The 19,515-nt window shown below is 42.8% G+C and overlaps 1 protein-coding gene across 2 annotated transcripts in view; it reads left to right on the plus strand.

Annotated features, from left to right (window-relative positions):
• The window catches only part of UNC5A (unc-5 netrin receptor A), a 1,152,281-nt gene that overhangs the window by 1,011,001 nt on the left and 121,765 nt on the right, over window positions 1–19,515 (plus strand). The gene's annotated exons all lie outside the window — the stretch shown is intronic.

Consider the following 19,515-nt stretch of genomic DNA (forward strand, 5'->3'; position numbering starts at 1 on the left):
TCGCCGGTGGCGGACTGCACATGTAGCCTGACCAGGCGTGCAGACCGGCACCCGCGAGCAGAACTCATGATTGCACCGGCACCGTTATTAACGGTGCCGGTGCAACCATGCCCCCGACCCCCATTCTGCCCTATGGGACAGAATGGGGATCGGGAGGCCGGCCATATCGGCACCTGCGAATGGGCAATTCATCTCGTGCCATTCATCTCGTAATCGGCTGGTAATGGCCCATTCGCGGGTACCGGGGCCGGTAGCGAGTTTGGCGGTAGTCGTGCCCTTAACAAGGGCACGGCTACCGCCAAACCCGTAATGAGGCCCTCTGTCTTCCGAAGCAGAGAAACAGTGCAATTTCCAGACAAGATTTTTTTCAATGAGGCCATTCCTCTCTGGCATGGAACATTTTTTCACTGCAACATGCTATTTCACACATGAAAGAGAAAGCTAATACATTGGAAACTGCTTACACTTTCTTATAGAGAAACAGCTTCCTTTTGCATGACACCTGATACATGCCCATGTTAAACCTTCTCCAGTTCAATCAAGTTGCAATTAAAATAAATGCCTAAGTTATGAAGACTTACATGTTATTTAAATACTACAACATAAAAAACACCACATTTAGGGCCTGATTTATCGAAAAATGTGCATTGATCCCGCAAAGCCTCCGTGCCCAAAACGACTTTGCGCGTCCCTGCGGGCATAAGATTTTCTGAGCGCTCTGCTTATTCATGGAATTGTTCCTGAAAAGTAACCCTATGAGCAAGATGCGGCTGGAACACCCACGATACGCCAGCACGCCTAGCAATTCCAGCTGCATATACAGACCTTTGCGCACTTCTCGACTGCAAAGTAATGCACCCGGCAATACTGCATGTAAATCTCTACAACCAAGGCAGTACCCCGGCAACATGCGTACCATGTATCTTAAAGGGAGTCATTTCCTGGTAAATATGTGTGCAAATCACTGTAAACCATGTCTGCACCATGCTACGCTGCTTACGCGCACCCCTAACTTCGGTCGGAACCCCGACTGTGTGCATGCACCTCTAAATCCAAGTTCCTATCTTAACTTTTTTCTAGTGATTCCTATGCGCATGGATCTTTATGCCTGACTTCAGGTGGCAGTTGGCTCGCAAGCTTTGCATGGTGATTTCCCCGATATGTGGGTGCGCAGTCACATCCATGAATATGCTTGGTTCAGTACAGTTATGCGATTGACTCGCGTGGGCGTCCCTCGACACGCCCACAATTCGTCTTGTTCCTCCTCATTCTGCATGTTCCGCCCCCTTCTTTGAGCTCTGTTTAGGCCCAATCCACCCTCTGCGTGGAGTATCACGCAACGCGCTCGACTGCACTCTGGGACGTGCAGGACCTGCACAAAGGCCCCTATGTACAAATTTACCCTGCAAAGTATTCCATGAATCAGCCCCTGAATTCACAAACTCACTATTTACATTACTCACTCTTAAAGTAAACTTGTTTTCTTCACTACCAAAACTCCAAAAAATGTATTGCTACAACCACCATGTGCTAGTAGCCTTATAGACCTCAGGAGGAATCATTGTGTCTTGAATGAACCTTCCATAACCTATGGCGAGAGGTAACATTATCACATGACAATGAATCCTCCCACGGTCTATAAGGCTATATTGTTATCTATTCACACTCCTCTCCACCGTGGCAAATGTGGTTTAACGTCACCACAGTTTTCAAGAGCCAAGTAACACTACTCTGGGCCCCTAAGACTTCTGGGTCTTTTAGTAAGTCATACTTAACATCAAAGACACAGCTGCCATGAAAGTACTACTCACTCCTATGAATCACAAATCATAAAAACTGTAACATTTAAGAAGGGAAAAACAAAGGACTGAAAAACAAAGGAGTGGCTCACCTTTGAGAACATTCCTGAAGGCAGTGCTTAATTTCTGGGGGTGTTGCCAGGGCTCAGACCTAGCACTTATTTTTGAGCACTAGCACTTATTGTTTCAGACTCAGCTTCATTATAAAGTCGTGTTTTGTAAACTTTATTATTTTAACTGTCATTCAGTAGTAGTCACACAACAAGCAACAACCGTGCCCATTGGCCACGTGTATCTTAATCCTGTGCCAGCTCATTGTAATTCATGAACCTGATAACCCACGCTGGTGCAGCAGTGCTAGGCCTCTTCTTTTATGATTATCAAGGGGTATACGGGTAACAATGCTCATTGCTCATGCTGGCCACTGATGGTGAAATTGGAAGGTGGGCGAAAAACAGACGTTTCCCTACCCTATTCATCAGCATTTTTTAATGGGAGTATAGAGGATCACCTCTGTCCAGAAACCAATCACATCAAAGAATAGGTACCCGTCCCTGCCTTGCCTCCCTCACCCAGATCCCTTTAAGTGTATAGGGACCAAACGTCTTACTGGTCCTAAATGATGGCTTGACAAAGAAACGTGGCGGTGTGGGGTCCCGATGCTACTCCTGTTGTGAGATATATTTATGGGACCACAATTAATAAAGGGAATTATTCCCCTCCCCAATTGAAAGCACCATACCAATATTCCTTTAGATGCTATCTAGTTCTGTCACATAAATCCTTTACTCTTTAGCAATGTTAAGCCAGGCCAGTGTATAGAATGAATATATTTGTATTAATTATTATGGGAAAATGAATATTTAGACTACTTCACCCGACGTGCCACATTCTCCATGGCACCAATACAAAGATTCAATACAAATAATTCACCTTTTTGGAGATAAACAGTAACAAAAGATGTGCGATTACACCACGTGTGCCTGTTTGCCTTTCAGTCTCCAGTAAATGGAATACAGCTCAAATGAACTTTTGAAGACTTTTATCCCACACAAATAATCACTGAATGCCAAAATGACGCAGCTCCTTAAAACATAACAAAATAATTGAACTACACCATAAACCTTGCAGGAGGTTCACTTATCACAAAGTTTAATTTAAATAAAATGCCACTCTTTACTCTTGGCAAACATTAATTTTGGCATGAGCAGCCCTCTCCCTATATCTCCCTGTGCACTTTGTAATGCTCACAATGTTATAGCAGAGCAATCTTTTAAAACAAACACTTTCATATATTTTTGTAGGAAACATTTTTTCATCCCCGTTCTGCAATGCAAAATCTCCCTTCTCTCAGAGAACACTTTCCCACTTTCTGTAGAAAGTGAGCTTTTCATATCAGGGACTTTATTCTGTTCTTTTGGATAAACACTTTTTTTCTGCAGCACACACACCCAGTTATCTAGTTCATCATTTGGGAACTCTCTTCTTTAATGCAGGGTTCAGGGGAATCAGAAAGCAGTAGGGAATGTCGTTTTTTATGCATCCCTCCTTTTAGGGAGTTTTGGTGTTGGCAAATGTATCCGTAGAAATAATCACGAGAAAAAAAACAAACAGAAAAATCACCGCATTTTTTTTCGCTATTATTTTTCCCATCTTGGGGACATTTCTTGGAAATATAGGGATGGGGTGGGGTAAGGGAAATAGTTACGGTGAGGGTAAAGCGGGGGTAGGAGCCCCCCCGCACAAAAAAAAGATGCTGCCATTTTTGCATTTGGTTTTATCATGGATATCCAACAAAAAGAATAGAAATACCCAATTACTTTATGGACTATGTTTTTTTTAATTTACACTGGAAGCAATGGTGTTTATTTTTGAACTGCAACAACATTACTCCGTGTACTTGGGCTCTATTTATTTTATTATACTCTGTTTAATTTGATTAAATATGACATTAAAACACTGCATAAAATGCATATTAATACAACATAGTGCACTTAAAAACACATACTTAAATGTTATTCTTTTAAAAGCATTTCCACAAAATATAAAGAAAGAAATGTCATCTTAGAGTAAAAAGAATAAAGGACTCATTCGTCCAGTAGTCATTTTTTTAAAATAACTTGACAGAAATAAAACATTGTAAAATTAATTACCAGATAATTGGTAACTATATATAAATGTTACATCATATCCTTGTGATTCATAGCCTTTCACATACAATGTTAACAGGGAAGGGCATTCTGTTAGCAGATGTTTAGGGGTTTCACTAGGTCCCCTACACAGCCTGCAAGTACGCTTTTCTCTAGGAATATCATACCAGGCCCCGGTACGAGATAAGGTGTGCAGTTGGTTAAATCTTAAAGACATTATGAACCGCCTTGCCTTTGTATTCTGTAGATTTTGTATATATGTGCAAGCAACATTAGTTGGGAAGGATTGCATAGTATACTTGGAGAAACTTGATTTCTTCGCTAAATTAGCCACACACACGTTTCTATCCTAAAACTTAACAGCTAAATTCACTGAAATAGAGCAAGAACACGCTATCTTTTTAAGAAAAACTTCAATCTCAATGAGCCAGAATTTAAGAACACATTGGGGTATGTCACAGTTATTTTAACCAAAAAAAAAGTAGGAGAACGTAGACCTAGAATTATTCTGAAGCATCAACATCTTGACATAAAAATGACTGGTAGCAATCGGTTTCTGCGTTGCAAGTGAAGTAATCCCCAATTCATAACAGATTGCTTCCACGGGAACTGACTGCGACAGGCCCAGACATGATCTCCATACTTTTCCTTCTAGCGTTTTTGGCCAACTAGTCTTGCTAGTTGTATAAACTTCAAGCCCATATAAAATGAAAGTGATATGATATGACATTTATAACACACCTATACACAAGTGTTTCAAGGCGCGACGAGGCAAGGAAGGGGAAACAAAGGGAGGACAAGACAACGATCTTACTAGACCTAGTGACATTGAGATTGTGCAAGTGCAGGGAAGAGGGAAGGGGAAAAGTTCCAGGGATAGGGGAGGAAGAGCAAGTGCAGGACACAGGATCAAAAACAAGTAGTGTGGCCAGCAGGTGGCAGTGCAAGGGTTAAGTGCAGACAACAAGTGTCTGATAAGTGCAGGTAAAGGGACTGTAGGGTTGCAGGTACAGACCCAAGTGCAAGGGTTTCCAAGAGGCAGTACAGGTGTGCAAGTGGGTGGGCAGGGGCCTGGGCCCGAAGTTCAGGAGACCAGTGCAGTATCAGACAGGAGATCAGCAGGGAATAGGAAGAGAGAAGAAAGAAGCAAAGAGGAAAGTCTTGAGATGCTTCCAGAACCGGAGATGGTTCTGCTCAAGTTTCAGAGAGGCAGGGAGGCTGTTCCATTGGGAGGCACCAGCCACAGAGAGAAATCTGCCCCCAACTCGTTGCTTGGAGAAGTGCCTGACCCTCAGCGAGTTGGAGGAAGAGGAGTGAAGAGTTCAAGTAGGAAGATATTTCCGAAGTGAGGGTTGGAGGTATTGCGGTTAAGGCCCCAGAAGGCCTTGTGGACAATGCAAATGTTCTTGAACTTGATCCTTGCAGCCACTGGGAGCCAATGGAGAGATTTCAGGGCTGGAGAGATACGATCCCTGGGCTTGAGGCCAAGGACAAGTCTCACAGTCCTGTTTTGGATGAGTTGTAGAGGACGGAGAGACGAAGCAGGCAGATTTTAAAAGAGGTTGTTGCAGTAGTCAAGCGTAGAGAGAACCAGAGCTCTGGAGACAGGGAGCTTCTGGGGGAAGGAGAGGAAAGGAAGACTACCTCTGAGGATGATGCATGCCTTATATAATTGTAAGAAACCATCAATAAAGTATCCTCCTGTTTTTTATATAAATGCTTTGATTGCCTTAAATGTAATGAGAGTTGTGTTCAAAATATACTGGGCGAAAGCCACTTTGGTCAAATGTAATTGGGCTATATGGGAATTAATTAAATTATTGTTTAATAAACGTGCTAAGGTTCTACTGGAAGCCCCCCACCCACTAATTGAGGGAAAGGAATGAACTCAAAAGGATCCACACAAGACTAGGTTTAGTTGGACAAGTTGGTTCGACAAGTTAACTTACATAATAATCTCTGGGTTTGCCCTTAGGAAAGGACAGGCAGGTCGTCTTTCAGGTACAGGACAGGAATCGGGTCAAAAGTCCAACATAAGTCATGGATATTCTCCAGTCTCCCTTCCTTCTCCTGCCTCCTTTGGTCAAAGATCTGCAGCCTCTGTCCCTTTTTGTGGTTAGCAGTTCCACCCAGATGATTTTAGTCAATCCTTCTCATTCATTTCTCAGGCAGTTTTCCCTGAGTTCCCGTGTGCGTCTCCTTATGAATCTTTTACCACACCCCAAAAATGTCTAAATAATCATATGCCAGCTTATAGGTGATCAGTTTTGATTGGACAATTATTTCCTATATCCTTCTTCAAGGTGTAAAATCAAGCAAATATCGAGGCTTGGTACCACCAAAAATTAGATCTGCCAGTCACAAAGTCAAAGATTTATTCTGTACAGATTCAAATATCAAAGCAGATAGCTATCTGGTTGACAGCACCTTGCAGTGCGTACCAGAAACACTGTGAGGGGAGTGAGTCCTGGTCATCACATAACATGCAGTATTTATACACAGTCCTGGTCATAGCTCAGCCCATCTCCAAACTAATAGTTTACAAATTTGGGTTCGTGCCCAGTTCACATGGCAAATACAACAATATTGTCTTTACATACTTCAAGTGTTTTCCCGTCTTCAAAATACAATGGTTATAACTTTGTTCTGTCTGTCATGTTGGTTATCCAGCTTAGGCTGATCCTAGTTTCAAGAAACAAATTCAATAGCTTATTGTTAAGGTACACAGTTCTAGTTTGTCTAACATTCAGTTCTTATGTTTGAATATGGCTAATGATATTGATACAGAAAACACTTTAAATTGGAGTTCACTTTAGCTCCAAGGTGCCTTAAACATACTAACAAACTTTGTTGCTGTCAGCTGTGTGGATCGTTAGCTTTCTAAAGTAATTCTATTTCCAGAAATGTACACAGGATTCCTTCAACAACACGCTGCATTAGTTTACATTCATTGTATAACACTGTTTGTGGGAGGTTGAGTTTTGTAGACATAGATAACACTTTGAATGAGAATTCGTTCTGACTACAAGGTCTTGTCTGCACAGGACAAATGGTCTGCTCTGCCAGCCCTAGTGTTGACAGAGGCTCAAAGGTCGATTCTGCTCTAGCAGCTGAAAACATAGCTAATCATTACTGAAGAATGAGCAGAAGTTAAAACCAAGATGGAGGACTTTTTCCAAGATGGCGCTTGGAGTCAATTCTAATTCAGAATTTTGCAACGCGGTTTTCCCCATGGAGCAACTAGGCTTAGGCCAATATAAACCAAAAGGAGGCATAATATGATTTCCATTTAACAAACCTTCCTTTTGGCCTAAGCCAAGTGCTAATCTAAAAACTAGTCGCTTTACGAGTAACTCCACGTCCCAATGTCCATACATCCCGAATCACATTCATGAGATATATCAATTGCCATAAGATCTGCGGTGGAAATTTCCTTCATCACAAATTTGTTGTTCATTCTTTCCGGTGCGTGTACCTTTGACCCTAACGTTCCCATAGTCTGTGCACAACATCCCCCTAACATTGAACATATGGCAGGAAGGCATTGTATACAGCAACAGCAAAACAACAGAATACCCAGAATTATCAATAAGACTGAGAGAAGCGTCCATCCCCAAGATCGGAAGAAGTCCCAGAACCAAGCACTAAGATCCCAATTTTCCTCGGGAACATGCATTTCTGAAATTAGGACATGCAGATTTTGTATTGCCTTAAAGATGGTTGGGGAGGAATCCGGTACGAAATCGCAGCAAGCGGACCCCACTAATTTGCATACTTCCACCGCGCTCAGCCAAGATGACGTCTAATACCATCCGGTTTTGTAGCGCCACTAATCTAATTGCTTTTGCTCTAGAGTCATGTTATAGAGTATGTCAGTGGTCCGGTTGATGGTTTTCTCCAGTACTCTTGCTAGTCTCCTGATATCCTTGGAATTCATAATCTGCCCCCAAAAAGGTACAAAGGATTTCACTACATCGCCCAGAACTTGTTACGAAGTATCGTCATTCTCGTCCCGCCTAGGACGAGCCCTAGAGATTTCAGTGGTGCTGGCTATAAATACCCCTGGTAACAGAATTCCCAAATAACAGGTTCCCTGCCAATCCCTAGGTAGCCATGGAAAAGCTTTGTTACCGCAAACAAAGTAGACAGGTTCACCTACATACAAAGGTCTGTCCTCACTAGTCAAGTTCGCAACACTGGTACATCCCTTGAAATCACCCATTGACTGAGTACCATTCCTTTGTATGCGGAAAGAAACTGAGTTGGGGCTATGGTTAACAGTGTAAGAAGGTGGCGTGGCATCCCTATTGCCTATAGGAGCCGTCTTAAAAGAAATCAAAGATTGAAAAGGTCGGGACAATCTGTCAGAAGGCCTAATAGAAGAAACATTAAGCTTGCTCCTATTTGCAAAGAGTGAGCATCCCAGAGGCATTAGAACTCGCCTTTCAAACTCGTTCAAATTCATTCCATCAAAGTTCCCCGAGATGCTATCATTCCATCGGCCAAAGAATAGTGCAAGAATGTTTCAAGCGGATGTACTTCTTCCATATACCAAAATCCTAAGGCAACTACTATTGTGAAACCGGTTAACATGATTACAAGAAAACAATAAGTTTTAAAAGACCATGTATTTGATTGTCCATTGTCATTGTTGGCCACACAGTCACTTGTTTGTTCCGTACGAGTAGGGTCGATAACAGGCATTGTTCTTTTGAAACGAAAACTCTGTAGTCCGTTTGCAGGTGATCTCCTGATGACGCGTTTTCTTAGTCTTTCCCCTATCCCCAGCTACCTATTTTCCTTCAGATTCAAATGATGGGGCGAAGGATAAGCCCTATATTTATTTTCCTGCGGGCACAGCCGAACCATGCAGTAAGTCTAGCTCTGTGGATGCAGATTGTACCTTGTGACTCCTGGTACAGTGTGATCTGCGAACAGCGCGTTGTTGCTTCCTGATGGAAGTGATCAATTTGCAGCAGAACCAGACAAAGATGCAAAAGGATACGCAGGAGAGTGTGGAGATGAAGCAGCTGTTTCCCCAGGCCCCGCGGGTTCAGGGAGTGTCTCCGAAGCACTCTCAGTACTGCTCAATGCTAAATGATCACTGGAAGCAGAGCAAGTAAGTTTCTCTTTATCTTCTTCGTCGTGTGGCAAAGGGAAAGGTATCCTCTTGACATGTGATGCATGTATCCCGTGTTTTCTCCCAGTTATGCGTACCGCTGTCTGTGTGGCCAGGAGGACCTGGTGGGGCCCTCTCCACCTTGTTGCGTGACAGGATGCTCTCTCAAACGATTTAGTAAGCGCCCAGTGGCCAGGTCAGATGCTGTGACCTGGCCCCTCGTATTTAGCTGGGAGGGCTTCTCGCACCTGTTGATGAATCAAATACAGATTTTGAGTTAACCGTTCACAATATTCAGAAAGAGGTACATGCTCAATATCCCTCAATGCCCTAAGTTTCAGAAGATTCCAAATAGCTGGCCTACCCATTACCACCTCATGTGGGGAGAGCCCAGTCCTAGGCTGTGAGGTGGTGCGCATGGAGAGTAACACTATTGGTAAGGTGTCCGGCCATTTCATATTGGTGCCGGCACATGTCTTAGCGAGCTTGTTCTTCAAGATTCCATTGTGTCTCTCTACCAATCCAGCACTCTGAGCATGTGTGGCCGAATGGAACCTTTTATCGATCTGTAATCCCACGCATATCTGTAGAATTACAGCAGCGATAAAATGTGGACCATTGTCCGACTAGATGACCCTTGGCAAAACAAACCTAGGAAAATATTCCTTAAGCATGGTTTTCGCCATTGTCATTGCTGTGGCATCTGTTACAGGAAAGGCTTCAACCTATTTACTAAAAGCACAAATAACAACCAAGACATATTTCACATTATTACAATGCTCCATTTCAATAAAGTCAAAGTGGATCACTTCGAAAGGGACAGAAGGTGGACCAAAACTACCCCTTGGTGTCGATGTGCCCGTCCCTATATTGTGCTGTAGACAGACCATGCAACTCTGTACAAAACGCTCAGCAGTTTTCGGGATGTTAACATTTACCCAGACAGTTTCTAACATTTTGCAAATTTTCCTAGTGCAGATGTGAGTGGGACCGTGAGCCATTAACACCATCATAGTAACGTACGCATCTGGCAGTATCCATTTTCTCTCCAGGTTATCCACCCAACTCCCATCATCATCCAACCTCGCCAAGCCCTCAGCCCATTGCTTAATTTCTTCTAGAGTGGCATCGGCTTGGATATTCTTTATAGACTCAATTCCTTCATCAATAGTACAGACATGTGTGGCTTCCCTTGTAGTGTACATATCTGAATAAAGATCACTAGCAGTCTGTTTGGCTATCTGGTCAGCGAAAGCGTTCCCTTTTCCGACATCATTTATGATTTTCTGATGTGCCACGCACTTCATAATTGCTAACTGAGCGGGAAGTGCAAGCGCTGAGAGTAGCTGAACTATCAAGGTGCCATATTGGATCTTTGTTCCATGTGAGGTCAAGAAACCTCGTTCTGCCCAAAGTCTACCGAAGTTGTGAACTAACCCAAAAGCATACTGACTATCAGTATATATGTTTACTCTAAGCCATTCGGAAAGTTCACAAGCTCGAGTTAATGCAATAATCTCTGCGGCCTGCGCGGAGTTATGCGAAATTCTTTTGGTCTCCACAATCGTGCTTAGTGTAGTGATGGCATAAGCAGCAGTGGATGTACCATCCGGAAGTTTGAAGCAGGAGCCAATGCAAAACAGCTCCCCTTGTGGATCGTTCAAAGGTGTATCTTTAAAATCAATCCTGCCTTTAGTTTCTTGTTCTGTGGTATAAAGGCATTCATGTTACATTTCGTCACTGCAAGCAATATCTTGCAGGAAAGGTAATAATTCAGCCAGATTCAATACACAACACCTCTGAATTTTTATATGCGGTGCAAACAAGATCAATTCATATCTCGTTAATCGTGCGGAGATGAGATGTTGTGTTTGCGTTCTATTTAATAGAACGTCCACAGACTGAGTTACTAACAAGGTTAAAGCATGGCCTAGGACTATACCCTCACTCTCTTTTACAGACGCAGCAGCAGCAGCGACAGCTCTCAGACATCTTGTGCATGCTACAGGATCAAGGGTGGAAGAAAAGTAACCGCACGGCCCATTCTTCCCCCCATGTTCCTGCATTAACACAGCCAAAGCACATCCATCACGTTCATGCACATACAACTCAAAGACATTTTCATAATTTGGTGTGCCCAAAACTGGTGCTGTACACAGTGCAGTCTTGAGCAAATCAAAAGCTTTCTGGTTTTCCAAGTCCCAAGTTCCAAGTCCCACGTTAATGGCAAAGAAATGCCCTTCTTTGTCAAAGCCAACATTGGTTTGATCACTGGTGAGAAGTTCGGATCGACTGTCTACAGTAAGAAGCCATTCCTATCAAGGCTCTGACTTCCTTCTGTGTATTTGGGACAGACATGCTAGAAATGATTTTAATCCGTTCAGGCTTCAATCTCCTTCCCTCCTTTGACAGGAGATAGCCTAAATAGGCGACCTCCTGTCGACAATATTGAAACTTTTTCAGTGAAGCTTTATGTCCATGCTTTACTAGGTGAATAAGCAACAACACAGTGCCCTCCTTACAGGCACTTTCTGAATCTGCAGCTAAAAGAAGGTTGTCGACATACTGAAGCAATGTACAAGTAGCAGGCAACTCAAGTGTATCAAGCTGCTCTTTCAAAGCCCTACTGTAAATGCTCTGACTTTCCGTGTACCCTTGTGGCGCACGGGTGAATGTAAACGAGTGTCCCCCTAGGGTGAACGCGAACAGGTATCTGCTATCCTTGTGTATAGGAATGCTAAAAAAGGCATTCCTAAGATCTACAACACTAAATTGAGTAGCAGAAGCTGGAATCATTGTTAAAATCGTTGTCACATCAGGCACAATAAGAAATTGTGGAGCAACAATCTTGTTGATAGAGCGTAAATCAATAATAAAACGAAAAGGAAGTGCATTATCCCTTTTCTTATACACTGGTAAAATCAGACTATTGCACAAACTACCTGCAATTCCTTCAATTACCCCACAGTGCACAAAAACAGAAACTATACACTTCAAAGCTTGCTCACCATCAACGGAAATCTTAAACTGTGGAATACGTGGCAACTTTGCTCCTGGTTTCAAAATGATTTTAACAGGCTCAATCTGTAAAACACTGACATAATTATCATCAATCGCCCATAAACACTCCGGAACGTCACTAAATTCCGGTGGCAAGGGTCTAGTCAGAAACTGTGAGACAGAAAATTGCTGTGATGAAATCGTCAAATGCACTCCATCCAAAGAACAATGAATTACCGCATTTAATTCCTTCAACAGATTAGACCCAGCAAATTCTCACCACAGTTTGATGTCAAAAGAAACAGACAATGATCCGAGAATGGACCCAGTGAAATCGGTACCGGCAGAGAAACCGGACTAACCACTGGCGTACCAGAAAACTCTACAGAAACATTAGTTTGCCCTGACAGTGGAATGTTTGGAACCCGTGAATGGTCAATGGAACACTTCTGTGCTCCTGTATTTTTCAAAAATAGATGTTTCCTATTTCCCACTATCATTTCAACATAGGGACCTTTCTAATTAACGGGAATAGGTGTCGGTTCCAAACCCTGCTTCCGGCAATCCTAGCGAACCATATATATCATCAAAGAGAAGGTCTTCAGAGAGATATGCAGTAGAAGGATGATCGAAAATATTTCTATTATCCACACACAGTGACTGATTGTCTTGCGAAAAAGACTGTGAGTTCTGAGAAAACTGGCTTCTACCCAGACCCCCTACCCCAGGTCGGCCTCTGGATCGTCTACCCATGATCCCAAATGTGTTATTCGACCTCTGCTGGAGGATCGGGCATTGTGCTCGCCAATGACCCTCTTGTCTGCAATAAGCACATTGATTCACGTGTACAGGACCCAACGGCACATTACCTTGTGGAACATACTGTCCCCTAGACTGTGTACTACCCCCTCTAGGACCTCTAACAATCTGTTGCAACAACACCTTAGTTTTCAAGTCTCCCTTTTCTTTTCAATCCTTTCCTTCACATTATTGACTCAGTTTTCATAATACAGAGCCATATGCAATACTTCAGACTGAGACTGAGACTTAGTTTTTTCCAGGATACCGTGCTTAAATCTTGTCGACTAAAATCTGAAAACACTTGTTCAAATCGATTAAAGAATTCGGTAGCACCATCAGATTTTCCTTGGACACAAGCAGTAAGTTTGCCCCAAACAATCCTTCTCTCAGGAATTAAGGCTTTCAGTTTTGTCACTATTCTATCAGGCAAAGTCAGTATTACCTGCGGTGGTCTCTCACCAGCTTTCCTTTCTCTATCTTGCCTCGCCAAATTATCCCATGTGTCCCCTAATCCTGCTACATCATCTACTGTCCTAATCTGTTTCCACAAATCGGCAGGTAGGAGCACAGGAAATAACAAATCTATGTCACCCAGAGTAAATACTGACGACTCCAAGACAGATTCCATTTCTTTATAGAACCCTGTCGGATTCTTTCTAATATCTGGGATAGATTGTCTGATGGTGTTCACTTCCCGTCTTGAGAACGGGACGTGAAAAAACTGTGATACATAATGTGCATCAATGTCATAGGCGGCTACACCTGTCACGGCTTTAGCCGGGACCTCAACTTTAGGGACAAATGTCGGAGGAACCTCTCTCATAGGCAACTGAGAAGTAGGCAACTCCGAACGCTTACTGAGCAACAGAGCTAAATCGAGTGCTAAAGCAGCTGTAGGAGTGTCAGTTGAAAAAGCTCTCTTATAGATATTCAATAATTCTGCGGGACAACAAATCTTTCTTTTTATACATTCATCCTGTAGGTATTCTACCATTACCTGTATCACTTTCCTCTGCATTTCTGGTGTATACTGACTATACGTGTCATATACTTCTACAGGAGATATTGACATGTCTGAAATCCATCTAAGTGCATTTCTTGTGCAAATTCGGGTTTCTTCACTCATCGATTTACAAAGAGGAAGGAACCGTTTCTGTACAAACATAGTGCCCAAACTATCACCATCTATTTCATCATTCCGTAACCTTTCTAACTCCCTTCTATACTCAAAAACCCTCTCGAGGTGCTCATTTACTTTCTCTGCAGTATCTCTTGAATATGCTAAAACATTCAGATCCCTCAACCCTTGTGGGAGATCTACATCATTCAGTCTGTTCCACATTACGAACAAATGAATTCCCAACCCTTCAATAAAGACATTTTTCTCAGGAAAACCTTCTAGATTAGCGAGTGTAGCAAAAACATCAGATTGTTCACCCTTCTCCATGCACTGTCTAGCCCATGCATTCAGATCTCGCTTTTTTCTTTAGACATTGTATTACAAGTTACAATTTCGATTCCTCTCCCTTATCAACTACAAGCAGAACAGAACCACTTGGAAGAGAAAGAGTAGACAAACCTTGTACACTAGGTAACGAAGGTGCTATCACTGGTGGAAAAGACGTATCTGCCAAACCCATAGCAGCAGGTGAAGATGGAGGTACAGGTGGAGGAGCAACAATAAGAAGAGGAGCAATAACTGGAGGAAGAGGAGCAATAGGAGGAACGATAGGAGGAGCAGGAATTGCTACGGGAGGAGGAACAACAGCAGGAAGAGGTAAAACAACAGGAATAGGTACATAAGGAGGTGGCGCAGTGGCACCAGCCCTCCAATCATTTAAAAGCTTGTCAACTAATTCATCTGACACATGGAAATCTTTAGATGGGTATATTTTCTGAATGCCAAGTTGCAAAGCCCTATCCGTATTTCTAACTGACTCTGACTGTTTTTGTTGATCATACAATAACACTTTCTATGCGTTCGACATATGTCGGCGCGCATGGTTCTCTCTACTTTTAAGCTGCTGCATAGTTTCTTTTTTCCAATTTTGTAATACATCAAATGCTGCTGGTCTAGCTTTTTTCTTTAACAATATAGATTCTAAACATTCTATGCGAGAAATCTCAAAGCTACCATTGATTGGTCACTGAAGTTCGGAAGCATGTCTAGTATGTCTGTGCCAAATATCATTAAACACTATACTACCAATGCCATGCTTACAGTACATATTACATGCCGGTGACCCCTCCTGTGGTGCCGGATGGCCAAATTCCAAAAATTATCTGTCTCTGCGGAATAATGCCCTAAAAACAGGCACACAATTTCTCAGGCATATCAGATTACTGGTGTTACCTGGTCAATAATTGTACTCGCGAGGACAATGCGCCAAATCAAATATCAGGATACTTAGGAATCGAGGCACGACTCACCTGATTCAAAGGACAAAGGGAGGTCAGATCGGATTAAAAAGGATCGACGTGGCTGGCGATTCCGGCAAAAATACCCGCCTCGATATGGGGACCCTCTGTGATTGGTCGCTTCAGTTTACCAAGGCCAAATTGGGAGGGGATCAGTCCACCCACTTGCATTTAATTTTTTACACATTTCAATTTTTGCACTTAATAAGTCACTACATGACAGCTATTGTACATTTATGGTTAAGCATAAAAATATTTAGATGACTAAAATGGTCTGCCCGTGCCGGTTCTGATGAAATGTCTCATCTCAGTACAATGTTGCATGTGTAAATGTTTTTTAGGATTAATTAAAACATTATAACAGTCATCAATATGAAATTGTCTGTACAGACATCTAATTTATTAAGCTATCACTCCCCAGATCTCCTCTTTTTGACATTTTCTGGGAATCTAAAAAAACTATTTAGGTTGTAACTCTTGTTCCCATGGTCGAATTGTTATTAGAGTTAAATCAACAGCAGGCAAGTTCATCAGCCTTTTAGTGATACTTAAACCTTTACTGAGCAACGTATGGCTCCTGAGAAAATGAAAAAAGTATGAGTCACAATACAACTCTATGGCAACCTCTAACGATATATGCATATTCTGACTTAAATTGCACATTAAGTTTAATTTCCCCACTCAACATGAGCTCTGGACATCTGTTTCCTGTGTTTACTCTGCTGGCTATAAAACCCATCAACATTCTTGCACAGTCAGTCAAAGGCCAGGGTTAATGGATGCTAAAACAATCTTATCCCTCTGGCCAGATGGGTCTCTAGCATCAACTGCAGGCCATACACCCAGTGAGCTCGGAGAAGGAACATACAATTTCTTGAATTTGGGGGATTTTACAAAGTTCTACCCATTAAGAGCTGCCATTAATTACACAGATGCTATGACGCCACCCCCAATAAAAGCCTCAGTCCAGCACAAGGTTGCTCTGCAGAAACTTCAAAGAGACTTTCCGATAATGGTGAAGGCGGGGCAGGTCACTGATTGAGTGTTCTGAACAGAAACTGGTGATTTTAAATGTGAATTTCTTCACATGTGAGGCCTTTTATATTTTGCACCATGGCATCAAAGTCCAGTGTACACTATGATACATTTCTCCCATGAATGTGGCAATGAAGATTCATTTTCCCATGTGTTCATTGTTCTTAAGATGCAAATGTACTCCTTTCCATGTTAACTGTTGATGTGTTTACCCTTTATTCTTTGCTCTCTGTGTCAGCAAGATTATACTTAAAACATGCCATTGCCTACAATGCTAAGTAGGCCTCTGGTTTCGAGCTATGACAATTGCATGCAACTCCCACGTTTTACTCTTCATTTTCAATGTAGTCAGCATTTTGATATGTGACAGTTGCGAGTGAAATTCTACCTTTTGTCTGTCAGTCAACAATGTGCCTTTGCAATTCCCTTCTGCAGCCAGTTTCATTTTTCAGATGTTTCTTGCTTCAACCGCAGAAGTACATACATTTGAATTTACTAGGCACATTGGCAGTGTTGACATTTTTGATGCTGGCTTTTCAGTCTGCCAGTGTGCCTTCCCATTACAAGAAGGTTTTTCTGCACATTCTGGGCCTAACCTGGCCTCAGTTCATTTCGTCCTGCGGCTGCCATTGAACCCCACACTGTCCACTGTTAGAGTGCTTTTCCTAGACCCTAACTTTAGGAGTCAGGAAGACCAGTCCCACACGGGTTGCATGGCATTGCAGTATGTTGCATGGTTCTCCAAGTGTTGTGCATGGATGAGCAGTTAAGGCTAAACTATCAAGAGGGAAGTTGAATGGAAAATAGATACAGGATAGAATATAATAACACACAAAAATGGAGTGTCCAAACTTCAGAGGCTTTCACAGGTGGTGACTTCACCAAAAGTCACTACATGTTCCCAGAAGTGCATTACAGCTCAGTTTGCACTGCCTTTGTGCAGGGATTTAGAACATACGAAAATCCCAATGTTAACCAAAGGGATGAACCCAAAAGGAAAGCCAGTTGCTATTGTGAAAAGGAGCTGTCAGTCTCTAGGCAGAGTCAGCACAAGTTGCAGTTGGTCTCAGCTCGTGCCCAAAACCTTTTACGGGCCCATTGCTTTGCAATGTAGGTTCAAAGTGAATTCCAGACACCTATTCATGCATATGGGTAGAGCTGGTCATGGCCTCAACACCGCGGAGGCCAGGCCCATACATGGTGCATGCTTATTTTCATGGTTACCAGCTAACATAAACCGTCTTATCTTCGAATCTGATTGGACTTCTCATTTTAATAGGCATTAGCAAGGAACAAACCTTTATTGCCTGAACCTAAAATGGCTGCTTCAGCAATCCAGCTTCTTGAACAGTACACATGCCTGTTACTACCCACAGAGTGCCCACAAGGAGCCAAGCAGGAGGATCTATTTGATCAGTGTGACCCCCCATCCATAATTCTGACAGCCGAAAAATACTGACTTTTTTTATTTTATTTTTGTAACTACCTTTACACCACATATTTATGTGAGGGGAGACCCCTGCATCCCCCCATATTACTATAATATCCCATACCTGCGCATATATATATGTGGTTTAAGGGGGGGGAGTAAAAATAAAGTCGGAATTTCAGCCGTCGGTATAATGAGGGTGACATTTTGGGCCATTACCATGCAGGACAACCTACTCCGGGAGACAGGTTTCAGGGTAACTTCTGAGGATCATTCAGCCAAAATCGGACATAGATTCTCCCCTATCCATTCTGTTCTCAGCCTCTCCCAGTGCCACTAATGCAACCTTTCACACTGAGAGAACAAAACTCAGGTGGCCGGATTGCACATTTTTAGCAGGACCAGGCCATCCTAGGAATAACAGTCGACTGTGCTGGAGGTAGTTGATCCTTGAAACCAATGAAGAAACATTTTGTTTGGCTGCCTGTATCAGGCATGGCAAAACAAGAATGGCATGGGCACGGAACAGCAATTTTGAAATAGAATAGAGCCACAAAAGAGCCACAAGAGAACCCTCATTTGGTTCGTTACAAATGTGTTCAGAATTTCTTTTTAAAACATCCTAATACCAACCAGTGCAGGCTTTGAGTACGGCCCTCTAGGGTTTTTACAACCGGCTGCAAGTACGCACCAACTACAGAGAAGCAAGCCTCAGCGCGGTAGCCACACCTTCTTGGTGTTCACACTTACCCTTTTCAAAACCAACCAGAGCAGGGGTCTGCAACCTTTGGCTCTCCAGATGTTTTAGGACTACAACTCCCATCCTCCCTACCCAACATAGTCAATAGTCAGATATCATGGGAATTGTAGTCCGAAACTTCCCATAGCCCTATACTGGCACAGAAGTTACATGTAGTGGGTAGTAGGTGTACAACAGTGGTGGGAGTGCTGTGGCAAGAGTATCCATATTTTTACACTCCTCGTGTCCAGTCAACAAAAGGGACAGTGTTACCAGTTTTGAGGTAACTGAAAAAACAGGAAGTAGTGGATTTACGTCCTGTTTTTTTCAGTCCTCTTGCAAACCCACAATGAGATACTTTCGGCATATGCATGGAAGAATGATCTCCCAAAAAATTGAGGAATCACCTCGGGTGGTATTTTCTCGAGCGGTAATTTCCCCTCTCCCCCAATTAAGCCTCACATCACTTTAGAAAAGGGACTAACTACTCATAATCAGATGGACAGCCGCCAGTTGCAAAGGTGACTGGAATTCTGTTTGACGAAAGTAACACTGCTAATACCTCCAAAAGCAACGTATTTTTGAGATATTTGAAGGAACTGGTAGATAGTGGTGCAGCATTGCCACACAGTGGACAGTCGAGTTATGGCACTGGCTCATGTTAGAGCAGAAAAGCACAGTTAGAGCAGGAACAACTAGTGGCCAGTCAGTGCCTTGGTGGGGGTCGTGGAGGAAGTAAGCTGGGAGCCCCTTGAGCAACACATTCGGGGCCCGATTCTCATGTAGGTGTTAAGTACCGAATAGGACGTTAAAAGGCTTAACAACCTTTTCAGTACTTAAGACCTATTCTGAAGGTGGCGCATTCTTCCGAAGTCGGAAGGAATGTGCCACTTTCGGAATACATGTGGCGGTTGCTAGGATGGGTTGGAAACCAAACTAGCAACCGCCATATTCGTAAACTGGCTTTTTGGAAGCCTATTCTTGTGGCACTCCTCCAGTTTAATATGTGCGCTAAACTAGCGCAC

Source organism: Ambystoma mexicanum, chromosome 3p (assembly GCF_040938575.1).
Source record: "Ambystoma mexicanum isolate Mex_15411 chromosome 3p, UKY_AmexF1_1, whole genome shotgun sequence".
NCBI classification, from domain to species: Eukaryota; Metazoa; Chordata; class Amphibia; order Caudata; family Ambystomatidae; genus Ambystoma; species Ambystoma mexicanum.